General features: G+C 55.0%; 1 pseudogene; it reads left to right on the top strand.

The window, feature by feature from the left end:
- The first annotated feature begins 6,327 nt into the window (after positions 1–6,327).
- On the top strand, positions 6,328–25,559 carry LOC116545016 (annotated as a pseudogene).
- The last annotated feature ends 1,147 nt before the right edge of the window (positions 25,560–26,706 follow it).

Genomic DNA, 26,706 nt, shown 5'->3' with positions numbered 1-26,706 from the left:
TGACACAAGAACAGAAAATCAAACACCGCATGTTCTCACTCATAGGTGGGTGTTGAACAATGAGAACACATGGGCACAGGGAGGGGAGCATCACACACTGGGTTCTGTCAGGGGGAAAGAGGGGAGGGACAGTGGGGGGTGCAGAGTTGGGAAGAGATAGCATGGGGAGAAATGCCAGATATAGGTGATGGGGAGGAAGAGAGCGAATCACACTGCCATGTGTGTACCTATGCAACAATCATGTATGTTCTTTACATGTACCCCAAAACCTAAAATGCAATTAAAAAAAAGAAATGAAAAGACTCAAAATAAAAAAAAAAGAAACCAGAAGTGCATAATTTGTCTTCAATTCCCATTGTTAGACATTTACATTTTTCCCAGAAAACATATCACTACACTGAATTTTAAGAAACTGAAAACACTCACATAACCAGGACCCAGATAAAAAAAATAGTAGAACATTTCTAGCAGCCCTGAAACCCCCTTGCTACCTTCCCATCACTACTCTCTGAGAGGTGGAATTTTATTTATTGTTTTTTTTTTGTAGACACAGTCTCTTTCCATCACCTAGGCTGGAATGCAGTGGTGGGATCTCTGCTGACTGCAAACTCTGCCTCCCAGGCTTAAGCAATTTTCATAGCTAGAATTACAGGGGTGTGCCATCAAGCCTGGCTAATTTTTGTATATTTTGTAGAGACAGAGTTCCAACATGTTGGCCAGGCTGGTCTCAAACTCCTGACCTCAGGTGATCTGCTCGCCTCAGCCTCCCAAAGCGCTTGGACTATAAACGTGAGCCACTGTGCCTGGCCAAAAGAGGTGGGATTTTAAAACCCCAAGGCACAGAAACCCAATTACATCTTTGGATTCTTAGTTTTTTAATACATTTTTTTTTATATGGAGTCTCACTCTATTGCTCAGGATGGAGTGCAATGGTGTGATCTTAGACTAACTCCATCTCTTAGGTTCAAGCGATTCTCCTGCCTCAGCCTCCCAAGTAGCTGGGATTACAGGCATGCACCACCACACCTGGCTAATTTTGTATTATTTGTATAGACAGGGTTCCAACATGTTGGTCAGGCTGGTCTCAAACTCCTGACCTCAGGTGACCCACCTGCCTCAGCCTCCCAAAGTGTTGGGACTACAGGTATGGGCCACCACACCCAGCCAATTATTAATACTTTGATAAAACCTGGACCACAAAATGTGATACATTATGTTTGCAAACATTTAACAGTCTGAAGTCTGGCTTGGCAAGTCATATGGGTCCCTTCGTGCAAGTTTAAGGGTAAAAGGATTGTTTTCTTTTCCCTTTTTCCAGCTCAAATTTAGAAGTGTGAGAAGTTGTCACACATTCTTTCTTCTTTTTTTTTTTTCTTTTGAGATGGAGTCTCACTCTGTCACCCAGGCTGGAGTGCAGTGGTGTGATCCTGGCTCACCGCAACCTCCACCATACAGGTTCTGCCAATTTTCCTGTCTCAGCCTCCAGAGTAGCTGGGATTACAGGTGCTCACCACCACACCTGGCTAATTTTGTATTTTTAGTAGAGATGGGGTTTGGCCAATTTTGGCCAGGTTGGTCTCGAACTCCTGATCTCAAGTGATCCACCCGCCTTGGCCTCCCAAAATGTGGGGATTACAGGTGAGAGCCACAATGCCTGGCCTATTATTTTTTTTTAAGTGAAGTTTTTGCTCTTTGCCCAGGCTGGAGTGCAATGGTGTGCTTGAACCTGGGAAGCGGAGGTTGCAGTGAGTCAAGACCACGCCATTGCACTCTAGCCTGGGTGACAGAGCGAGACTCTGTCTCCAAAAAAAAAGAAAGGGTACAATTATCTATGTTGCAAGCTAGCCTAAACTAAATTATTTGTGGGGTTGGGTGCAGGTAGTTGAGGGGGCCCTTACTGATAGGCACCTGGCTCCTGGGTGAAAGGGAAGGCAGGAAGGAGGGGCCGGTGACTCTGTACACTCTGCTTCTTTATCTCTTTATTTCCATGTAGCTGACTTAAGACTAAGGCACTTAGAATTGCAAATAAACCATCACATATAGGTTATTTTCTACACTATTACATTTTTAGTTGGCATTCTTTTGTAAAAACTAGCTTTCCATTTTCCCTGCATATCATTAAAAAATTTAATTCAGTTTGTGAGGCCACGGCAGGTGGATCACTAGAGGTCAGGAGTTCGAAACCAGCCTGGCCAACATGGTGAAGCCCTGTTTCTACTAAAAATATAAAAATCAGCCAGGTGTGGTGGCACATGCTGGTAATCTCAGCTACTTGGGAGGATGAGGCAGGAGAATCGCTTGAACCAGACAGGTGGAGGTTGTGGTGAGCCGAGATCATGCACCTGCACTCCAGCTTGGGTGACAGAGTGAGACTCCATCTCAGAAAAAAAAAAAAATTATTGTGATATCAAATGCATATATAGGCCAGGCATGGTGGTTCACACCTGTGGTCCCAGCACTTTGAGAGGCTGAGCTGGGCGGATTGCCTGAGGTCAGGAGTTGAAGACCAGTGAGCATGGCCAACATGGTGAAACCCTGTCTCTACTAAAAATACAAAAATTAGCTGGGCATGCCTGCCTGTAATCCCAGCTATTCGGGAGACTGAGACAGGATAATCGATTGAACCAGGAGGCAGAGGTTGCCGTGAGCTGAGATTGTACCACTGCACTCCAGCCTGGGCAACAGAGCGAGACTAAGCCCCCCCAAAATAAATAAATTTTAAAAATGCATATTTTTTTAATACAAGGTCTTGATCTGTCGCCCAGGCTGGAGTGCAGTGGCTTGATCTTAGCTCACTGCAGCCTCCTCCTGGGCTAAAGGAATCCTTCCAGCTCAACCACCTAAGCATCTGAGACTACAGGCATGCACCCACATGCTCAGCTAATTTTTGTATTTTTTGTAGAGATGGGGTTTTGCTATGTTGCCCAGGCTGATCTTGAACTTGGGCTCAAGCAATCCACCTACCTCGGCATCCAAAAGTGCTGGGATTACAGGCATGAGCCATCACGACTGGCTCCTTCTCTTTTTTTTTTTTTTTTTTTCTGTGACTGGATCATGCTCTGTCTCCGAGGCTGGAGTGCAGTGGTGCGATCATAGCTCAATGTAGCCTTGACCTCCTGGGCTTCAGCGATCCTCCTGCCTCAGCCTCCCGAGTAGCTGGGAATACAGGCATTCACCACCATGCCTATATTATTAATTTTAGTAGACACAAGGTCTCCCTTTGTTGTCCAGGCTGGTCTTGAATTCCTGGGCTCAAGCAATCCCTGGCCTTGGCCTCCCAATGTGCTGGGATTGCAGGTGTGAGCCACTGCACCTGGTCCATATATTGTTTGTCTAATCAGTTTTTGGTGAATGCGAACATACATGTGATTCTGACCCCGTGTGAAGGTAAGTTCTAAAGCTCTCTCTTGCTCCTTCCTGGTCAACCCATCTTCTACAGAACAGCCACTGGTCTAATTTCTACCACCATTCACCAATATTGCCGTTTCTAGAGTTTCCTATAAATGGAATCATACAGTATCTATTAAGTCTGGCTTCCTTCCTTCAGTACAATATTTCTGAGCTATTCAGGCTGCTGCACTCACACCTTTTAAAAATTTAACCTTTTTTGTTATCTGTATTAACTTATGGAATTTTAAATATAACCTTTTAGTCTTGTTACCCATTTGGAGTTCAAACTGTTCTCAAATTCCACTAGTGCATTTGGGATAAAGAAAATAAACATTGTTCTAAAATTGGCCAGTGGGAGCCTCTTAAAGCTGAAGCTTACATCCTGTTCTCTTGTATCCATCAGTTTCCACCTTCTCTTGTATCCATCAGTTTTCATCCTCTTCTCTTGTATCCATCAGTTTCTGTGCATTTCCTTACTTTTGGCACAAAAGTATGATCTAAGTTCCTCCCTTTCTTTTCTCTCTTTCTGGCACAAACGTATGATCCAAGTTCTTTTCCCTCTCTCTTTCTTTTTTCCTTTATTTTTATTTCTCCTCTCTCTCCTTCCTTCCCTTCTATCTCCCTCTCTCTCCCTTCTTTCTTTCCTCCTTTTCTTCTTTCTCTCTTCCTTTTCTTCTTTCTCTCTTCCTTTCTTTTCTTCCTTCCTTCTTTTTCTTTTTGTTCTTTATTTTTTCTTTCTTTCCTTCTTTCCTCTTTCTCTCCTTCTTTCTTTCTTCCTTTCCTTTCCCCTTCTCCCCTCCCCTCCTCTCTCTCTCTCTCTGTCTGTTACCCAGGCTATAGTGCAGTGGCACAATCTTGGCTCACTGCATCCTATGCCTCCTGGGTTCAAGCGATTCTCTGGTGGTCGTGACAGGCTGCCGAGGCTACCCTCTCCAACAGAGTGAGCCTGGACTCATCCACTCCTTTTGTCTCTCCCCTTTGCTCTTTGATGCCAGCAGGAGGAAGAGGAGCAGAAAAACTGTTGCTCTGTGTGTCAGGAAGCCCCTCTCTCTCGAGTGGTGGTGATGACATCAGTCCCCCAGGGGCATCTGGCAATGTCTGGAAACACAGTTGTCCCAACTATGTGTCTGTGTGTGTGTACTACTGGCCTCTGGTGCGTGGAGGCCAGGGATGCTGATACACAACCTGCAATGCACAGGGCAGCTCCCACCATAAGGAAATTATTCAGCCTCAAATGTCAACATTGCAGAACAGGTAAGGGCGTGCAACGTACCTCTTGCTCTTTCCAGCAAGGTGCAAGGAGCACGGGGCAAAGCAGGTGGGTGAGGTGGGAGGAGCCTGGCACCCACAGCCAGACCCAGCATCTGTGGGGTGCAGGAATGTCGTGAGGTGACGAGAGGCCCAGTGGTGGGTGATGGGGAGGGGTGCACTATGGCAGGCCGTTAGGGCCAGTCCCTCCACGAAGGTGACATCTGCAAGGGGCATCCAGGCAGAAGGGCTGCGAGTGGGAAGGCGCTCTAGAGACGGCCCACGGGCGGCAGAGGCCAGGGCTGTAGGGGAGGGGGTGTGGCCAGTGGACTCCTGTGGGGTGGTAGGGAAGGGAAGAACCACGGGGCTGCACGGGTTCTGAGGGGGCCTTGTGGTCTGCGCTTGCCGTGGGTGGACGGTGGGACTGGGAGGACAGGAGAGGAGCCCAGGGCAAGCCCCTAAGACGCCTGAGGCGGGGTGGGGTGGGAGGGAGAGGACGGCTTCCCACACACCCATTTAGACCAGAGGAGAAGCGTATCCCCTTTGAGGGCTTGATTCCCCGCCAATCCGGCCTCAGCTGTGGGTCCACGCGGCTCAAGGACCAGGGAGGAACCCAAGTGTGTGGCGCTGACCGGCAGGCTCCAGACCCACCTGGCCCGCCTGGGGAACCCGGAAACCCGGTGTCGGGGGAAACTGGAAGCCGGGGCCGGGGTCCCGCTCTCAAGAGGGCGGGGTCTCCTAAAGTAAACGCAGAGCTTGGGGTGGGCAGCCCCAGAGACCGGGTCTCTCGCGGGGGTGTGGCCACGGCTTGCCAAGGCCCTACACCGAGCGCGGGAGCGGCCCGGTGGGCGGGGCCTGTTGTGGACGCCCGGAGTTCAGCCACGCTTGGGGCGGGGCCTCCGGAGGAGAGGGCGCCGCTGGGGACGCGGGGCGGCACCTCCCTAGGAGAAGGCGCTGCTGGGGGCGTGAGGAGGGGGGGGGGCCTACAGAGGAGGGCGGCCTACAGAGGAGGGCGTGGCTGGGGGCGTGGGGCGGGGCCTCCCTAGGAGAGGGCCGTGTCGGGGGTGTGAGGCGGGGCCTCCGAAGGAGGGGGTGCGGCTGGGGGCGCCGGACGGGGCCAACCAGGGAGCGGGCGCGAAGTGGATGCGGGGCTGGTCCTCCCGAGGAGCTGGCGCGGCGGGGAGCGTGGGGCGGGGCCTCAAGAGCCTCAAGAGGTGAAGGGGTGGTGGGTCCCAGGGCGTGCCAGAACCCCTAAGGAGGAAGCGCGGGTCTTCTAGGATATGACCACCCGGGGCGGGCTGGGCCTCAGGCTGGAACGGAGCCTCAAGGGTGGGGTTGGGATCTGGGACGGGAATTCCAGGGGTGAAAGTGGGGGTCGTAGGGTTGACCCGCGTCTCCCGAGGAAAAGGAACCGCTTGGAGCGCGAAGGAAGGACTTGGAGCGCGGGGCGAGAGCCTCAAGTGGGCTGTAGGGCGGGGCGGGGCGGGGCCTCTGGAGGAGCGGGTGCAGATCCTAGGGAGGGGCGGGGCCTCTCGGATGGGGCGGGGTCTTCGGGGTGGTGTCTCCTGAGGAGCGGACGCGGCTGGGAGCTTGGCACTTCTGAGGAGAGAGGTCGGGTAGGGGCCTCCGGGGCGGGGCGGGACCCACTGCGCAAACTTAAGTGGGCCGGGCGGGTACTGGCGTCCCGCAATGGCTCTGAGGTGGGTCCTGTCCGCGCCGCACCCAGGCATTCCCCGACTCGCTCCACTGTCCACGGCGCTGGCCGCCCCGCGAGGAGTCCTCCACGGGCCGGGCCACTGCCAGTACGTGGGTCGGCCGAGGCGGTGCGGCCGCCGGTGCCCGCCGTGGACTTCGGCAACACGCAGGAGGTGTACCGTAGCCGGCGCACCTGGGAGCTGGCGCGCAGCCTGCTGGAGCTGAGTTTCTGCGTGTGGCCCGCGCTGCTGGCGCGTCACGAGCAGGTGCGCGGGGTGCAGGCGGGGGCGCGGGGCTTCTGCCGGTCCCGGGAGCCTTTATAGAGCGTCCTGGCCTGGAGCGAGGGAAGCCAGAAAGGGAGGTGTTTCCTGCAGTCCGTTTCTGACCTCGCGAATTTTCCTACTTGTTGAAGTCACCCAACTAAAACAATGATCGTTTTAATATTTACCATATATACCGCTTGTGGGAACAGAGTCACTTGGAATTTAAAATGGAGTATCCTTCATGTTGCCACAAGAAAAGTCTGGTGTAGGGCTCCTAGCCTGGGGCCCCAGAGTCCCCTCCCCGGGACCTAGCGGCTTCCCAGACACAGCCACTCTGAGCACAGTGTGTTGGGGGAAAATGGGAAGCCACACAGACGCCCAGCTTTGATCTCACCCATTGTAACTTTAAAAAGTGTGAGGGCTTTCTGGGGGCAACAAGTAGAACACTGTTTCAGCCGCATCAGTCTAGGGGTATTAGAGATGACTGTTATTTCAAGGTGACCCTGGGAAGAGTTTGCAAATTCCATTTGTTGGCGCCGGGGGGTTGTGTTGATTTCTCAGGCGAGACTGTGGAGATCGGGGGCTGCACCTCTGGCCTCACCAGGAGGCGGGGGGGCAGTGTGAGATGAGAAGCACTGAGCCACACTTGCAGATTATGTGAGGCCTCGGCGGGTGGGAGGTGAGGGCAGAGGTCCACGAAATCAGAATCAGATGCTGTTGGCCCCTATCCCATGGGGAGCATCAGGGTCAGCGTAGGATCAGTGGTGGCGGGAGTGTGGAGGGAGGATGGTGGAGGAAGAAGGCGCTAAACTGGGCAGGTGGAGACCTCTGGGAGGTCATAAAAATGTGCACAAGCACAGCAATGGCCTTAAGGTCAAGCTGTGGCCTTGGAGAGCCCAGGCCAATGGAACAGGAGGCCGGGAAGGGACATCCCAGGTAGAGGAACTGGCAGGGGGAGGGACAGCAATGTGGAGGCTTTGGGGAGTGCCCACATCTAAGTGACATCCAGAAAGAGCAGCCAGTGCTGGTGGAATTGCAATAGGAGGAGGAGGCATTGGGGCAGGAATGCCAGGGGAGGGAGTGGCCAGCCACAGGTCCCTGCCCAGGGAAAGGACGGGCATCCTAGGTAGCAACTGGATGGGGCAGACCAGTCATACAGAAGCCATGCCCACCTGGCCAGGATGGAGATGGGGCTAGGAATGTGCCAGGTCAAGTTTCTCAAAGCATAGCACTAAGCTTTCTTGTCTACATTCAAGACCAGTTGCTGCACTGAGAAGTCAGCAGAGCTGGGTGTGGGGTTTGGTGCCCAGTCCTCTGAGGGGAATGCCAGGTGCTGTTCCATGACCATAGGAGGGACGTGTCAGCTCTGCTGTCCCTTGGGTGCCTTCCTGAGGCAAGTGCCAGGCCTCAGGGATGGTCCTGTGGGTACCTGAAGGAGGCAGGGTATCCAGAGATAACTTCTCCCAGGCTCCCCTAGGGTCTTGCCTGTGCCCTGGGAAGCCCCTCCGTGGGGTCTGTGCTGTTCTCTTGCTAGTGGTCCCATGGGTGTCGGCAGCCTCAGCACTGGAAGAAGGCAGAGGCCAGGTCCTGGGCTTGTGAGCTGCTCACTAAAACCTGGTCCTTGGGCAGGCCAGAGGGTGGCCTTTCCCTCACCCTCTAAGCTGTGGGGACATTCCTCCTGCTGAGCCAGCACAGGTCTGTGAGGCCCTGGGGCAGTGGGGCAGTCACATCTGCCACAGGAGTGTCAGGTTGCAGGAGCTGAGCTTTGAGCTGTGTCCTGGGATGGGGACGGCGTTGGGGCCTGCCCTTGCCTGAAAGCACAACTTTTTGAGGGTGGTTTAGGCTCCGGTTTTCCACAGCACCAACACTGAGCTGCCCCCTCACAGAAGGGGTAGGACCCATGGTGACAGTGGTTCCCTGAGTGGGGGGAGGGAAGAGAATAGGCTCTACTGAGGAAGGAGACCCAGGCATCTAGAATCACCTACCCCTTGACCTCCACACTGCATTTCAATAGAAGAAAAGCTTGGCTGACTAGTGCCTCCTAAATCACCTTCCTGTAAATAACAGGCATAGTATGGGGAAATCTCTCTGGAAGACACTGTTTTTACTTAAACAAGATCAAACCCCCACCCCACTCCTCCAACTGGAGACCAGAAACCCTTTCACATGTAATTCCTAAAACTGTAAACCCAAGACCCTTTCATATGTAATTTCTAAAGCTGTAAACCCAAGACCCTTTCACTTGTAATTTCTAAGGCTGTAAACCTAAGATCTTTTCAAGTGTAATATCTAGAGTGTAAGCCTATATAAAGGCAGAGCTTCTCTTTGTTAGGGGAGCTTGGCTGTTTGGACAAAACATAAAGCCTTGCTCCCGGGCCATAATAATAAAACCCCTTCCTTTTTTAGTTTGCTGTCTGTTTTTTTCGGCCATTCCTGCTTTACTACTAGTGTTGCTCTGCACACATCCGCTTGAGTCTTTGGCAGAGGATACAAGTGTGTGTTACTGGTGGAAATTTCTAAATCCTCGAAAGATCTCCCCACCTGGAGAAGTTGTGGGGCTGCCCCGGTCTCAGGTTGTGCCATGTAGGGGCATCAGTGACACCGGGATGGTGTTAAAGTGGTTGCTTTGTTCTGGAGTCAGCTTTAAAATTGCAAGCCCTAGGCTAGGCATGGTGGCTTATGCCTGTAATTCCAGCACTTTAGAAGGTCAAGGCCAGAAGGTCACTTAATGCTAAGAGTTCAAGACCAGGCTGAGCAACATTGTGAAACCCTGTCTCTACAAAATATTTTTAAAAGTTATCTGAGGCCAGGTGCCATGGCTCATGCCTGTAATCTCAGCATTTTGGGAGGCCGAGGTGAATGGATCACCTGAAGTCAGGAGTTCAAAACCAGCCTGGCCAACATGGTGAAACCCCATATCTATATCTACTGAAAATACAAAAACTAGCTGGGCGTAGGGGTGTGTCCCTGTAATCCTCATTACTCGGAGGCTGAGGCAGGAGAAGTGCTTGAACCTGGGAGTTGGAGGTTTCAGTAAGCTGAGATCGAGGCATTGCATTTTAGCCTGGGCAACAAGAGCAAAACTCTGCCTCAAAAAAAAAATGTAGCTGGTCGTGGTGGTGCATGCCTATAGTCCCAACTACTCTGGAGGTGCATGCCTATAGTCCCAGCCTCCCAACTACTCTGGAGGCTGAGACAGGAGTTTCGCTTGAGCCCAGGAGTGAGACCCTGCCTCTAAAAAAATAAATTTGCCAGCCCTGCCTGTGTGCTTCTGCAGCCCTGTGCAGGGAGCTTCCAGCCTCAGCCCGGGCCCAGTCCCACAGCCCCCCATCTTTGTGAAGAAGCATCCCTGGAGCCAGTGCAGCCTGGCTCCCACCCCTTCATTTGGATCTGGCTGTGTAGAGGTGAGCAGTTAGGTAGAGGGTGGACTGCATGGCCCTGTGCGGCAATCGTGCCAGCCCCTGCAGCGGACAGCGGCCACCTTCCCTCCTGTTGTGTTTCTGATGGTTCAGAATGGAAGTGGCTGAGCCCAGTGATGGTTTTCAGGTCCCCTGTTCTCTGCCTGCCACTTGGGTGATCTTTGATATGTTTCAAACCCATCCTGTCCTCTTAGCTCTCCCTGGGTGCTGCCCAGCAGGAATGAGGCCAGGCTCAGGCTCAGTGGGAGACGGAGAACATTGCGTCTCAGATGTTGGTATGCTCGTTTTCCAGTTTCTAATCCTCTTTATAAAATAATGAAATGCAGTAAAGTTAGATTCTTTGTGGAGGCTGCAGGAAGGCAGAGGTGATTGCCTGGGAAACCCTGGTCCTTGGGGCTGCCCATGGCGTACCCAGGGGTGACAGGAGGTGTCTCCATGGGGCACCAATGTTGAGGGTAAGGTGGGGAGGCGGGGGGCCGTGTCTGCCCGTGGGCCTGCATGTGAGTGCTTAGGCCTGGCTTGGGGGTAACAGTGTTTGACTCACTAATGCTTTTGCTTAGACTAGAAGTTGCTCCTGAAACTATGGTCTCAAGACATGCTCCCCATAAAAAAAGGAATTTAAGTATCCATCGGGTTTGAGAAATCCCAGGCTCTTCCTGTGTTGGGGCCGATTGGCAGGGGCAGCAGACACAGGGCGGAGATGTGCTTCTCAGCATCACACTCAGCTCTCCTCTCCCAGCAGCTTCTCGTTGTCCCTGTCCTTCCAGCCCTGGCTATCCCCTGTGCTGGAGCTCCCCCAGTTCTCCATGCCATCTCCTCACCTTAGCAAGCCCCACTCCTGGACCTAGGTTAGCAAATACCCCTTGCCACCCTGCAGGCACTGCCCATCCCCCTGTCCTGAGTCATAGGCAGAGTCACTCCTTTCCCTTTGGGGTTCCTTTACCACCAGGTTGTGAGATCCTGGTTGGTTTCTTTTGGTTGTTTCCAGTCCATAAAAGTGCTTAGTGCATGGCAGCTTGGGACATCTGAATGAGCGATGTGGTGAAATGTGATTGGAGGAGACAGCCGAGCAGTTCCTGGGCAGTGTCTTCCTTGGGGCACGTCCGTCAGAGTGGCTGGTCAGCCCCAGATGACCCTGAAGAGCCTGTGGGTTACAGGGTAGGCATCATCTCACAGGCTCTGTGGACAGTCTCCTAGCTCATTGTCCTTGTCGCCAGGGCATGCCTCCCTCCAGCTGGGCGCAGACTCAGCCTGAGTTTCACCTGTTTGTTATTTAGCATCCATTTGGGGCTTCCTGTGTGTCTGTAACACTAATGTTTTAGGGACTTTGGATAAGAGAAAACAAAACATTGAAAAATCTGGGCACTCAAGTACTAGAAAGTCAGGTTAGATTCTCTTCTTCCCCAGCAGAACTGCCAAAGTGTGGATACATAGGATGGTCTCAAAATGCCCGCTGCTGTCCCCAGGGAGGCTGACCATTCTGCTTTTTATCTGCCAAGTGGTGGTCAGGCACCAGCTTTGTGCTGCCGGAGTGATCCATGAGTGGGCTCCTGAAGGGGCAGAGTCCAGGTGAGAACAGTGTACTCAGGCAAGCAGGCAGCACCTCCTATGGTCTCTCTGCCCTGGTTGGGAACTGGAGTGATAGAGTGGAGAAGCAGGCAGCTTCAGGTGGTCTTCACCATGAAGTCAACAGTGAAAGCCCAGTCACCAAAAGAACTGTATCAAGGCCCCATGGCTGGCGTTAAGTGTTGTGGTTGGGGATGAGCAGAGGTGCCCTGCTGGGGAAGGGAAGTTCAGGCAGCCCAGGACAGTGGCTTCCCTTTGCCTTTCAGCTGCTATATGTTGCCAGGAAACTTCTAGGTCAGAGGCTATTAAACAGCTGATGAAGATGACCTTCTATGGGCACTTCGTAGCCGGCAAGGACCAGGAGTCTATCAAGCCCTTGATCCGGCACAACAGGGCCTTCAGCATTGGCACCATCCTGGACTATGGAGTGGAGGAGGACCTGGGCTCCAAAGAGGCTGAGCACAGGGAGATGGAGTAAGGCCTGCTTGGTATCTGCAGGCACTCTGATAATGACCCCAGAGCACCCAGTGGGAGCAGCTGGGGTGTGTCCAGCTGCTGGGCTTCAGCCTCAGTTGGGCAGAGGCCAAGGCTAGGAGAGCTTGGTCAGCCCAGATACTGATGACCCTCCTGGGTTCTGCCTGGAGTTCTTGCCTTTTTGCTTCATGCGGATGACAGCTCTGGGCTTTCATGGGAGGCTTGGTGTGTGTGAGGCCTGAGGAGGCTGAGCACAGAATAGCCCTTGCCCTTATCTAGCCCACTGCCTGGTGGGGCACAGGCACCAGCACATGAACCAAGCATTTTGCAAAGAATGGTTGGTCTTACCTGATCTCCCATGAACCAGGCACTGCTCCAAGAAGAGGAGGGCAACATGGTCTTGTTGTTCTGCCCTGATGCCCAGGAGGGTGGGTCAGGGTGGTACCAACTGCCCTCTACACTCACTGTCCAGTGAAGAGTCTCTGTTATCAGGTTAGTGGCCTCTAGGAGCAGACTCCAGGCTGGCCTGCCACACTGCTCCTGGCTTCACTTCCCTTCTCCACTGACACTGGGGCAAGGGCCAGGCCTTGGATGTTCCACACCTGCAGGGCAGGCTGGGGCCCCTCAAGGGTCAGGCAGTGAGACCTGCCTGTGGGTCAGGAATCCCTGCAGAAGAGAGGCTGTAGTGGAGCCTCCTCCATCAGGTTAGCAAACGTTTGTGTAAACAGCCAGGTAGCACAGAATCTCGGCCTTGGACCACACCTTCTCTGCCACAATGGCTTCATTCTGGCTTAGGAGGGCCACAGTAATTTCAATTTTATATAATTTTCTTGTGAGACAAAACATTATTCTTGTTTTGTTTTCTTATCAACGATTTTCTTAAAAATAGGGTCTTGCTTTGTTGCCCAGGCTGTAGTGCAGTGGTGTGTGGGTCATTGCAGCCTAAGCCTTCTGGGCTCAAGTGATCTTCTCATCTCAGCCTCCTAAGTAGCTGGGACCACAGGCATGCACCACCAGACCTGAATAATTTTTCATTTTTTTCTTTGTAAAGATGGGATCTCCCTATGTCTCCCTATGTATTTGGGTCTCCTGCACCCTGACCGCAGCTGGGCCTGACCCACCTGAGGCTCAGGACAGGCCCTCTGTGGACCTTGTCAGGCCTTGGTGTTTGCTCTGCCCCTCCCCAGGTGGCTGACTTGGGAAGGGGAGGGAAAGGCAGTCACATGAGGCCTCCAGCCCTGGGAATAGAATGTCAATGCCTTGCCTCAGCATGCAGGCTGCCGGCTGCCCAGAGAGGATTGGTCAGGAGAGCCCAGCCTCTGCCTTGTGATTGACTGTTCTGAAGGTTGGGTGCTCCAGTCCCTGCACCCCGCTGTGTTCCTAGCCGGCCCTGTGGGCCTCACAGCTGCAGCCATTGCTGAGCTGCCTGTTGAATAACCGATGGCCTGTGTGTCCTCAGGAGTCTGGTGGGGACTTTGTTTCACAATGGGATTTTTCTCTCAGGCGCCTCTGGTATGAAAAGACTCCTTTCCCAGGGTGGTCCTGCTGGGCTTCCTCCCTGCCCTGCAGGCTGAATGTTTGGAAGTCGGCTGGCCTCTACTCTGCCAGCGGACTGTGCCCTTAGGAGCCTGAGTCCCTTGCCCTGCAAAGGCTACACCTCTATTGCTGCTGGTGGCTGCTGTCTGCAGGGGTCCTGCTCCTGCTCTGGGAAGTGGATGGGGTTCTCTCCTGTCCTCACAGGGGTGCATGGTGAGGACATCCACCCAGCTCTGCTGCTCTGTGCCTTCAGAGGGGCCTGAGCCTTGGGGGTAGAGCTGGGCTTACAAGCGCTGGTCTGATGTCCACACGGCAGCATGGCCTGCCTGGCCAGGAGTGACCAGTCATGCAGACCCTAGTGTAGGGAACTGCTTAGAGATCTGCCTTCCTAACCTACCTTCCTGTCACAAGGCCCATGGGCTCTGCTCTAGGGAGAGACGCTGAGGTCTCTGCCCCAAATTAAGGCCATGTGGGCGGTCCTGGCCTAACTCTGAGAGGCCCAGGGAGGGTGGAGGCATCTGAGAGCATAGCAAAGCGAGTCCCAGCAGTGCTCCCAAGAAAGAAGGAGGAGGTGGGAGCTGGAAGTGCAAGAGGGCGGTGCCCACCCAGAGAGGGGTGGGACCATGCTTCCCAGAGGCCAGGGCCCACCCGACCCCAGGAGAGGAGTTCCAGGGGCCCCCCAAGCAGGCTGAGGGCTTGGGGATGGGTCAGGGACCAAGGCATCTTCCTGATGATTAGGCTGTGAGGGGACACTCCAGTGGGTGGATGAAGGCATCGGTCTGGCTATGCAGGCCCAGGGCTGGCTGGAGGCAGGGTCTGGGCCTTGGTTCCCAGGCTGGGGCAGCTCACTTGGGATATATGTGCAGTGTGCGTCCTGAGCAAGTGGCTGGGGTGAGGGGCTGGGGAGGTGGGCAGGGGCTGGGGAGGTGGGCAGGGGCTGGGGGAGCTGGAGAGGTGGGTACAGGTAGAAAGGGGCTTGCTGGGCTTCCCTCCTGGGGAGAGTTGGACAAGCATGGGGTGTGGATCCCCATGCTCTGCTTGTTTCAAACAGGCATCACTTCACCAGGGACAGCACCCAGAACTGAGCTCGATAGAGGCCAAGGGGGTGGTCAGGTTCTTCCTGCTGTCTCTGAAGACGCCTTCTTGCTTATCCTCCTCTGCCCCATGTCCCCTTGTTGCTCTTCCCTCCTCTGTGTCCCAGGTTGTGGCCACATGTGCAAGCACGTGCCCTTCCACAGACTGTGCCCTAGGTGTGATGAAGGGTGAGGCTGGGATAGCATGAGGTAGGTCCTGGCTTTAAGGAAGCATTGTGATGTGGTCCCCACCTGATCAGGACCCCACATCCACCAGTTCACCGTTCATCCTCTAACATCGGGTCACTGCCAGTGCCACGTGCCCCCCTCTTCCCTGTGGGAGCGGCCTTAGCATAGACAATGGGTCCCCCTTGGGGATGGCTTTTGACTGGCTGTGCCTGAGCCTTGGAGTGAAGGTCATGGGGCTGACCTCATGACTGGTCTTAAGGTGCCTAAGCCAGGGGCCCAGGAGCTCCCTGTCCCAGGCAGGGGGTCATGTGCTACCTGCCTGTTCCCTAGTCACACGGTGACATTCCACCCTCTTCGGTTACTTCTCTTTGTCAGCACAAGGCAGTCAGAGCATATCTGCCTGCCAGCTCCCATCCCTGGGCTGTAGCTTCAGGGGCCCTGGCAGCATGTGGGGAGTCCCTGGCCCATATGGGGCTGCCCAGGAGTGGGTGGGAAGGAAGGCCTCCCGGTGGGAGCTCCTGGCCCAGGGCTTGCTCCTTGAACAGCTAGGTGGAAAGTGGGCACCTCACACCCCTTGACATGGAGGCCTCTCTGATGCAGCTCACCGACCACTGCTCTGCCTTTACTCCTCCCAGGACTTGAGGGGTACCCTGTCCTTTCCTTTGAGTGTGGGTAAAGCTGCCCCCATGGGTCCAAACACCTCTGGGGAGCCTCAGGGAGGCTGTGGATCCTGTCGTCCATGCAGCCGAGCTCTCTCCATGGCCACTGACTTCATCAGGCTTTGAATACAAAGTCAGATAACCACAGAGCTGCTCCTGGGGCCAGGGAGATCATGGTCACTTTGTCACAGTAGATTTAACAGCCACAGCAACTCTTGTTAGCCCGAATGACACAGCACTGAAACCAAGTGCCAGAAAGCAGATTGTGGCCATGAGGAGGAGAAAGAGGGTGTTCACAGTGGCTCTGGCAGAGGTGTGGGGCTAGTGGGGAGCGGAGCCAGGTACCCTAAAGGAGGGAGGGGCCAGCGGGCATGGGTGTGCTGGCCAGGCATGGATGGAGAGGCACCTGCAGGAAGGACAGGGGCTTGGCTGAGCAGAGTGTGGCCAGCCTCGTTGGGGGCAGCCTGCATCCTGGCCTCACTGGTCTCGACGTGTCCAAGCCAGGGGCTCAGGACTTTTGGCATTACTAGGAAGTGATGGGAACCTGCAGTGGGGTGGTGGTAAACAAGATGAGATGGTAAGATCTGCTTTCAATTTAAAGAAATTTTTCTGGTTGTTGCTTGGGAAAGAAGTGCCAGGGGCAAGAATGCTACAGGAGGACTGGCCTAGAGGACAGGGTGGGACTGCAGGGCCGGCTGTGCAGGGCCAGGAGCTTGTACTTGCATCAGTGGTGCCTAGAGACCCTATCTCTGGGGCAGAGGCCTGAGGAAGAGGGCCTCGCTGGGATTTGGGGACCTCTGTGTGCTTGTGCCTTCCCGCCTCCGTTCCTCTCAGCCCTGACTGGCTCTGTCTCGGAACCAGGAATGCACCTGTACTTGCGGCCAGCCCTGGGCTGTTCAGAGAACTCAGGCATATCCTTTGGATTTCTCCACCCACAAGGAGCTCCAGGCTCCTGAGACCTTAGGACACAGCAGCCCATAAACTGCTGCCCCTCCCTGGCCCAGGTGTTCCACCCCAGGATAGGGTGGGGCCGAGGCCTGCCCTTGGAGCCTGCCCTCCTTGGGGTTGTGGTGAGGCCCTCCAGGCAGCCTCAGTGGGAACTTGCCTGTCATCTGTGGCCTAGGTGCTGTGACTCTGACCTTTGCCCTCCCCTTCCTTCCCACAGGTTCTGCACCTCAGCTGCAGAGAGGGATGGCAGTGGTGAGTGAGAGGCCTCCTTGCATAAACAGATGCCCTCCCTACCCTGCACACCCCCTGGTGGCTCAGGAGTGTCTAGGCTGGAACACAAGTTGGTACCTGGGTTCCTATGTCCAGGGCACCTGCGCTGTTGCTCTGGGCTCTGACATACTCACAAGCATCTGAAGAGAGATGCCCTGCTTCTTTTTTACAGCCTCCTGGTGGACCCAGGCCTTTGTAAGGAGGCTTTGCCACAGGGACACAGCACTCCAGGTGGAAGAGCCTGGTGCAGAGAGGAGGGTGGGCTTGGGGATGGGAGTTATGGGGCAGTGCAGTGCCGGGGCCAAGCTGGCAAGGCCACTGCCCTTGGAGCCCTCCCGAGGGCAGGGGCTCAGACGCTGGCATGTGGGTTCTGGGGTGGGTGATTGGAGCTGTGCCTAGGCCATGCATTCACCATTCCAGGCACGAATAAGCAGGAGAAGCAATACGAGGCCCACTGGGGCCTTCGGGGACCGCAGGGATGGCATCATCAGTGCCCACACCTACTTCTACACCAACAAGGCCAAGTGCAACAGCCACATGGAGACATTGTTGAGCTGCATCGAGGCCTCAGGTGCAGCCTCCTCTTTGCTGGCTATACTCCTGCCATGTCCTGGTCTGGGCAGACCCCTGGGCTCATGGTGGTGCTGGTGGGTGAACGCCAAGCTGGGGCAGGAGCCAGAGGGCCGGGATTCGGTCTCACTTGGGTTCCACACTGTTCAGCCCCTTCTGAGGGGCCCCGCTGCCTCCAAGATGGTACCTCCTGCCCCCGCCCAAGCTCCCTGTTCCCTGACCCTGCCTCATGCTCCCCACCCTTCTCCCTGGCTCAGGGTCAGGACCAGGAACTGCAGGAAGTTGGTCCATTTCAGCTGTGGAGCCACCCTTACCCAGGGTGGAGATTCCATTCAGGGAGCTGGTACCGCATCTTCCGCCTATGAATCCCTCCATGACCCCGACTCTGGGGGCCAGAGGTGGGGAGAGCAGCTGCTTCCAGGGCTAGCGAAGCCAGAGGTCACCAAGGCCCAGTGTCCTTCAGTGTTAGAGATACACCTGACCCTGCATAGCCCCATGCTGGCCCCAGCAGCCCTCCATCAGGGCAGTGGGTCCCAGGCCTGTTGTGTTCTTTTTTTTTCCCCAAATGAAACTGGGACTTGCTCTGTCACCCATGCTGGAGTGCAGTGGTGGGATCATAACTTACTGCAGCCTAGACCTCCTGGGCTCAAGCCATGCTCTTACCCTCTTGAGTGGCTGGGTCTACAGGTGCATGCTGCCACACCTGGCTAAGTTTTTTTTTTTTTTTTTTTTTTTAATTTTTGTAATGAAGAGATTTCACAGCCGGGCAAGTGCCTGTAATCTCAGCACTTTGGGTGGCCAAAGTGTCTGGACTGCCTGAACTCAGGAGTTCGAGACAAGCCCAGACAACATGGTGAAACCCTGTCTCTACTAAAACACAAAAAATAAGCTGGGTGTGGTGGTATGCTCCTATAATCCCCCAGCTACTCGGGGTGCTGAGACAGGAGAATCGCTTGAACCTGGGAGGCGGAGGTTGCAGTAAGCCGAGATTGTGCCACTGCACTCCAGCCTGGGTGACAGAGCGACACTCCATCTCAAAAGAAAGAAAAAAAGATGAGGTCTCAGTATGTTGCCCTGGCTGGCCTGGAACTCCTGGGCTCAAGTGATCACCCCGCCTTGGCCTCCCAAAGTGCTGTGATTATAGGTGCACACTACCACACCCAGCTAATTTTCATATTTTTAGGAGAGATGGTGTTTCGCTGTGTTGTCCAGGCTGGTTTCAAACTCCTGGGCTCAAGCAAACCTTCCACTTCGGCCTCCCAAAGTGCTGGGATTACAGGTGCATGCCATTGCACTTGGCCTTTCTGAGCAGTGCTCGGAAGCTGCCTCCTGACTGGGGCGGGGGTCAGAGTGGCCAGCTGAATCCTGGGCCATCAGGGTGAAGGGTGTCTTCTCCTCGCCCATTTCCTGTTCTGCGGGGGCAGACGGAAGGAGAAGGCCCTGCAGAAGCAGATGCTCCTTTGGGGTGGTGGTAAACATACATGATGAGATGGTAAGATCTGCTTTCACTTTAAAGGAATATTGCTGGTGTTTCTTGGAAAGAAGGGTCAGGGGCAAGGATGCTGCAGGAGGGCTGGCCTGGAGGACAGGGTGGGACTGCAGGGCTGGCTGCCCAGGGGGGCATGAGCCTGCACTTGCATCAGAGCCTCCTGGGAGAGCCTGGCGCTGGGGCAGAGGCCTGAACAAAGGGTCCCCACTGGGATGTTTCTGTCAGCTATGCTTGGTGTTTCTGGGTCCTGTGACCCAGGTGTGAGCAGCCTGTGTTGCTGGTGTCACGGGGGGAAACTGAGGCAGGAACCCCATTGGGGCTGCTCGGCAGGGGACAGGCAGCTCCTGTGCCCACTGGTGTCCCGCACCTGCATGGCAAACACAAACCCCACCACGGAGCCCCCTCCTATCTCCATAGGGCCTCTGGAGCACCATGTGTGAGGCCTTCATGGGCGATGTGGGGTGGGGCCAGTAGCCTGCTGTGGGCTGGCCAGGCCCCAGCCCTCCCAGTCCCACCCTGTGCTGCCTCCATGCACCTCTCAGGGCCCTCAAGGCTTTTCCTGTGGCTTCTGACAGGTGCAGCCAACGACGACGACTTCTAAGCCATTAAGCTCACGGCACTGGGGAGACCCCAGTTTCTGGTAAGGGCTGTAACCTTTCAACTGTAGAGTCTGGCACTGGGAGAGTCCTCAGGCAGCTGTGGGCATCCACTAAAAATGCAGGTGCCCATGCCATAGAGGCCTGAGCTGGCCACAGGGGCTGTGTGGGGGATTGGGGCAGGCACGGGGTGTGTGCAGATGGCATTCAGGCCTGAATTTGCAGCGGCAGTTCTCAGACGTGCTGACCAAGTGGAGATGCTTCTTTCACCAAATGGCTGCAAAGCAAGGGCAAATGGGCCTGGATGCCATGGTCACCAAGCTGGAGGTGGCAGTGCTGTAGGTGGGACAGCCCCCTCCCTTGTCCTTTCCTGGGGCTTGTGAGGGCATGAGCACTGTGGGGGCCCACAGTGGGGGATGACAGGTACTGGTCTGAGGTGGTTTTAGAAACTCATCCAGGGCATGGGGCTCACTTCAAAGCTCCTGGGGTTGGCCTGTGGAGGAAGAGGAGGTCTGAGGGACTGTGAACAAATAGAGGAGATGTTGGCAGGAGAGCTGGGGAGCCAGCCCGGCAGGGAGTGGGTGTGCATTAGCATCAGGGCGGGAGTAGACCTGTCTATGCAGTAGAAAGAAACCAGAAATGGATCCTGTTCTCGCCAACAATAAATAAAGCCAAAAATGCCACCAGAGGCCAGTGAGTTGGGGGAAGGATAAAATGTGAGTGGATCGGACTGATCCAGGTCTTCTCACTTCTCAAGGAAAGCGTCACAAAGACGGGCATCACATCCAGGGCTGAGATTGAGGACTGGTTCATGGCAGAGACCCTGGGAGTGTCTTGCTGAGAACAGCCCCCAGGCTGAGAGGACATGACCATCAGCCATGGTTCCAGCAGAGCCCCAGTGGTGTCTTCCGGTATTGGCTGCACTGCCTGAGAGGGTGGGCCTTGGGGATGACAGTGCTGAAGCACTGCTTTTCACACAGCAGGAGTTGACGGCCTTAGGAGTCCCGGAGGCTGGGGCTGGGCTGGGCAGGATAGACATAGGACCAGCAGAGACCCCAGAGAGGGCTCCTTCTAGAATTATCTGGGTCTAGAGCAAGGTGTCACTCTCAGCCTTCCCTGGAGCTCACGCTGGCAGGTGAAGGGTCAGAGCCCCACACACCATCCTGCGGGCCAGGGACTGGGACCAAGGTCACAGGACCCCCAGTTGAAGTGAGGAGGTGATGAGGTGGTGCATCAGTGAGCCATCCCCTCATGCACTGCCAGCCTTGCCCACTGTGTCCGCCTCTGGCCTGGCTGCCTCTGCTCAGCCTCTCCACAAGCTCAAAACAGCCCTAGGGTACTCAGTGTTTTCATAGCCACCTAGATAACAGGACTGTTTGTGTTTTTGTTTTAAATTTTTTAAATGAATGTATTTTTCATAGAGACCCGGTCTCACCATGTTGCCCAGGCTGGTTTCAAACTCCTGCGGTCAAGGGATCTGCCCACTATAGCCTCTCAAAGTGCTGGGATTACAATTTTGAGCCACTGCATGCCACTGGTTTGAGATTTTTAAACAGATAACAATATTTACATTTTCTCTGTCTTTTGAAAATGCACACCGAGGTGGGTTTTGTGGTGGTTGGTGAATGGACTGGTTTGGGCCCGGATCCTCCACCGGACCCTAGCACCCACAGGTGGGGTCACCGACTTTGCTGATGCACCTCCTCCCACAGCATCGTGGACCTACAGGACTGGAACAGCCTCATCAACAGCAGGACCAAGCTCTCCAAGCACCTGATGGTCCCTAACGCACAGGTAACACCTCCGCTCCTCTGTGAGGCCCAGCTCAGCAGAGTGCTGGGCTAAGAAGGGAACTCAGCGTGCTCCAAGTGTCTCCTGTTGCCCACCTAGGGAATGTAATATAACCAAGGTCACTGCACACTATGGCCCTACAGAGCCCCTATGGTCCAGGGAGAAGAAGACAAACCCACTAATGTCCACAGAAGGCTTGGTGGGACAGAGACCCATGCAGAGCCTTAAGGTACCACAAGAAGAGGGTGTCTGGGGGCTTTCCCCAAGATGCATCAGGTCACCCCAAACTTCAGAGGCCTGAGATGGCAACAGTCACTCTGCTTCTCCCTCATGGTTCTGGGGTTGACAGGACTTGGGGAGGCAGTCCTCCTTTGGGGTTTCCTGGGTGGCAGTAGTCACAGAGTGGTGGGCCTAGATCCTGGTGGAGGCGCCCATTTACATGTCTGGAAGTTGGTGCTGGCTGTGGCTTGGGCTTTCTCTCAACATGGCAGCTGGGTTATAAAGGTTGGTGTCCCCTGAGATGTGAGAGCCAGGCAGAAACTGGGTTACCTTTTCCTGCGTCACCTCAGGAGTCACATGGTATTTTTCTGCCAAGTTCTGTTTGTTAGAAGCATGTCACCAGGCCAGCCTGTATGCTGGGTGGCATGCTGGGCACCTGTGGGAGGGTGCCCAGGAAGTGGCAAACTGCTTGAAAGAACAACCTAAGCAGGGATTGGAAGAAAGAACAGAATCACCTTCAGAAGACACTCTGCAGAGGCAGCTTTCCATCAGACATCTAGCCCCGGTCCACTGAGGGCCCAGCCTCAAACTTAGAGCTCCCGACCCAGAGCCTTGGGGTGCAGTGTGTACAGTGCGACCTTGCACCAAGGCCGCCAGCTGTTGGAGACATTAGCATGGTGTAGCAAGGGATCAAGAGGTACTGTTTGTGCCCAGTGAGACAAGGCTGCTGGGGCCAGCAAAGGGGTGAGCGGTAGGCCCAGTGATGCAGGGACACTGCGGGATGGGTCCCCATGGCCTCTGAGCACCAGCTCCTTGAAGGCCTCACCCTGGAGGGTGCCCTGGTCTCTGGCCATGTGTGAGTGAGTGCTGCACAGCCGTCCTGTCTGCCTGTAGCCAGGGGTTCTTCCTCCTGGGCCCTCTCCCTGCTCTGGGTGGAGCCCTTCTGTTTGATGATTGGGTGATCAGTGTTCACTTCCTCAGGGTCACATGGTAGCTGCAGGGGCCCTCCCACAATGGTGGGGCCTCAGTGGGAACTGGGGAGGCTGTTAGAGTACACACTTTGGGGTGCAGGCCTGAACTGAGCCTGGGGCCCAGGGGCATGGGCACTGAGCTCCGTCGTGGTGCCACTAGGCACCACATAGGGCAGTACACTAGCTGGGTTGGGGTTTCCAGGACATTGTGTTGCTGTGTCCTACAGGCCCTCCCTCCTGGCCCTGCTTGGAGGCGCTGAGAGGATTCCTGTGGGCCAGGAACAGTGAGAGAGGTTTAGCCTGGGCCTTGGGGTGGCACTTTCCAGCCCTTGCTGTGGCCTGTGTGCTGCACTCCCAGACAGGACTGCTGGAGCCCCTGCTGTCCTGGTTTACTGAGGAGGAGGAGCTGCAGATGACGAGGATGCTGCAGCGGATGGGTGTCCTGGCCAATGTGAGCCGCCCTGCTCAGGCAGAGGGCTGGGGCCCTGGGGACCTGGGACTCATGCACAGGAGGACACCTGCCTCACTTGAGCAAAAGCTGCTCCCCCTCCCCCTCCCCTTGTGCCTCTCAGAAAGCCACAGAGGCAGGTGTGCAGCTACTGGTGGACACTGAGCAGACCTACTTCCAGCTGGCCATCAGCCGCCTGATGCTAGAGATGCAGCGCAGGTTCAACGTGGAGAAGCCACTCATCTTCAACACGCACCAGTGCTACCTCAAGGTCAGCTCCCACCCAGCCTCTGCCTGCCTGGGGGCTTGGAGGCCGGCCACAGGAGGGGCTCCTCTCATCTGAGCTCCGTGGTATTTGCCTGGTTCCATGCTGAGCACCTGCCAGGGAGCTCATGGGATGGAAGAGAGAGTGGGCCATGCCCCCGAGGGGCTGTTGGGTTCCTCTGCAGCACAGCTTATCCAGGGTGGACCCCAGGGTCCAGGAAAGAGGCCCTTGGGTGGTGGCCACGGCCAGGCCTGCAGAGGAGGTTGAGGCCGGGGTGACTGCCTCAGAGTAGGAAGAAAGGCCACTGATGATGCCTGCTGCCTGCAGCCCCTCCTCTTCTCAGAATCAGCCAAGAGTATTTAATGGGCAGGAGGAGGACAACAATCTTTATGAGGATCCACTAGATGTGCCCGACACCCCAAACTTGGAAGGCTTCACATGACCATTTCCTCAAGCTTGTTTTCAATTGAGCACCCCTCTTTGGGCCCTTGCTGAAATGACTCACCTAGGATGTTGCATGAATTCAGGGAGCCCAGGAGTGCTTCAAGTCAGGACCCCCAGCCCAGCCTGAGGACTCCGAGCTGCTTAGGGAACGTTAGCAGGTCCAGAGCTCTCAGGGGTGAGCCGGGTGCCCAGAGGACACAAGATGGCATGGGGAGGTGTCCAGGCAGGAGGCTGCAGTATACACCCCTCCCACGGTCGGCCTGGGAATCTAGAGCATGTGATGGCTACTGGTGCCTGGGCTGCCCCCACAGGGCTGTCCACCGGCCACACAGGATGCTGCAGATGTCCCCACCGCCATTTCTCCTGGGGAAAGAGGTTGGAGGCCCATCCTCAACTACATCTGCTCCAGGTGCCCTGAGCTGCACCACCCCAGGCAGCTGCTGCCTGGCTCTGGTGACTGCACCTGGGGGCACATGGGCCCAGGAAGGCCCCATCCTGCTGTCACTTGGGCTTGCCCAGGCTCCCTGCGACTTTTGGCCCTGGTCCCACAGGATGCCTATGACAGTGTGACCCTGGACATGGAGCTGGTTCACCGTGAGGGCTGGCGTTTTAGGGCCAAGCTGGTGTGGGGTGCATACATGACCCAGAAGCAAGCCCATGTGGCAGAGATCGGCTATGAGGACCCCATCAACCCCACATATGAGGTCACCAACACCATGTACCATAGGTCCGCAGCTCTCCCGCAACTCCGTCTTCCAAGGGCAGGGTGCCAAGAAACCGGGACTGAGGGAGGGGCTTGGAGAAGCTGCTGGGGCTGACCCTGTCCCACCCTGCTGGAGCCATAAGCCCCCAGCTGGAGTGGCAGCCACATGTGACCCGAGGTCAGAACTGATATTTCCTCTGCTTTTGTGTTATGTATTGCTTTTTCAAAAACATTAAGGTTATTCTTTTAGAAATATAAAAAAGCCTATTAAAGCAAAATCAGCCACCGTTCCCTGAGCCAGCTCCTACAGACACTTAGATCCAGAGCTGTGCACGAGCGCCCGGCTCCCCTGCCCCGCAGGCTCAGCCTGTGCTTTTCAGTTTCCACAGCGGGATCGCCCATCAGCTGCTCTGCACCTCCTTTTACTCTCTAGTTCTCTTGGTGATCCTTTCATGTAGCACAGGCCGAGTGACCATGGGCTTTTCCTTAGAGGTCAGTGTGCATGTTGCGAATGCAAAGATCCCAAGTGTCTCTTGGTTGGCATGTTGTGCCACAGTGTACACATCTGGAGCATTGTTGTTTGCGTTGTACAGTGTGTCCTCTGCCCAATGCGTTTTTTATTTCGCATTCCATCTGGGTCCCCTTGTGTGCGCTTGCAGAGCGGCACTTTTAACTGCCAGCATGGGGTGCCCAGGGCTGTGTCCAGCGTCTTTGATCTTACTGGTTTTCAGACTGGTTGTTGTCATAGGGACTCGCTGGACATACTGTCACCATCTGTAGTACACATGGGCTGTCAGGGGTTCTGTGTCAGAGGATGCAGCTGTCCTAGGTTCCCGGAAATGGAATTGCTGGGTCAGGGAAAATGTATGCATGGTCAGGCCTGCTGAGTGTCCTCTCTGCAGGAGGGCCATACTGCTTGGGCGTCCTGGTGCCCTGGGATGCCCAACCCCACTGTGGCCTACGGACCTGCTTCCTTTTAATTTCCTTGCAGGGCCAACGGTACACTGCAGGACTCCTCCCCAGAAGCAAAGCTGTGTTGTCATGAGGCTTATGGGCATGACTGGCCTGGTCCTGAGTCATGGCACATTAGATGCAGAGATGCTGCTCCCCAATTCTGAGTGAATTGTCTGCCCCAGACATCGTTCAGTTGTTCTTGGTTGCTGGTCTTTCTTTTTCCTGAGGTGCTGGGAGGGGCAGATGCTGCTCCCAATTCTCCTGATGCTGTGGGCACCCTTGGAAAGAGCCGGCTCACTGGATGGCCCTGGGCCTGGCCTTGGCATCCTCCATGTGCATCTGGTAATGAGAGGCACAGGCAACCACAGGCCTGGAACTGGGCTCACATGGCACTCTCCACAGGTGCCTGGACTACGTTTTGGAGGAGCTGAAGTGCAACGCAAAGGCCAAGGTGATGGTAGCCACCCACAATGAGGACTCAGTGTGCTTCACGATGAGCAGGTAGGTATGCCTTACCCTGCTCTGTCACCCCACCCAGAGCTAGGTGTGCCCCACCCTGCACTGTCACCCCACCCCGAGCTGTTGGCTCCTCTGGTTGGGGAGAATTGGCATCAGCGCAGAGCTCAGGGTGGGCAGAGCAACCTGCTGGGTGCAGTTGGGCATTTGTGGGGTAGGTTAGTGAAATGGGCTGGAGGGCAGCTTCAGTGACCCACAGGCCTGGGCCTGCTGCTTTTCTGAACATTGTACCATGAGAGTGCAAAGGCCCTTTGCAGTTACTTTGGTTTTTAAAAGTAACATTTTGTTATTATTACTAGTTTTTGAGACAGAATGTTGCTCTGTCACATACGCTGGAGTGCAGTTGCGTGGTCTCAGCTCACTGTAATCTCTGCTTCCCAAGTTCAAGCAATTCTTCATGCCTCAGCCTTCCAAGTAGCTGGGATTACAGGTGTGTGTCATCACACCTGGCCAATTTTTTGTATTTTTAGCAGAGACAGGGTTTCACCATGTTGGCCAGGCTGGTCTGAAACTCCTGGCCTCAAGTGATCCTCCCTTCTCGGCCTCCCAAAGTGCTGGGATTACATGTGTGAGCCACTGTACCCAGCCTTTTAGAAACTGACTTACTAAAGTTCCAAATCAAAAAATTAAATTTCATTAGGGGATTCACATGGCTCCGGAAAGGTACAAATGCAGTATTGGAATCCAGTCCCTCAGGAGGCCTCCAGAGCACTGCATCATTTATAAGCAATTCCCTTCACATTTTTTTTCTTTTCTTTTTCTTTTTTTTTTTTTTGAGAAAGAGCGTTGCTCTGCCAGACTGGAGTGCAGTGGTGCAATCTTGGCTCATTGCAACCTCTGCCTCCCAGGTTCAAGCAATTCTCCTGCCTTAGTCTCCCTAGTAGCTGGAATTACAGGTGCATGCCACCACACCTAGCTACTTTTTATATTTTTAGTAGAGATGGGGTTTCACCATGTTGGTCAGGCTGGTCTCGATCTCCTGACCTCAAGTGATCCACCTGCCTCAGCCT

Source organism: Sapajus apella, unplaced genomic scaffold (genome assembly GCF_009761245.1).
Source record: "Sapajus apella isolate SASKATOON/1434 unplaced genomic scaffold, GSC_monkey_1.0 scaffold242, whole genome shotgun sequence".
Lineage (NCBI taxonomy): Eukaryota > Metazoa > Chordata > Mammalia > Primates > Cebidae > Sapajus > Sapajus apella.
The sequence above is the reverse complement of the archived record's forward strand: the minus strand, read 5'-3'. Positions and strand labels throughout refer to the sequence as shown.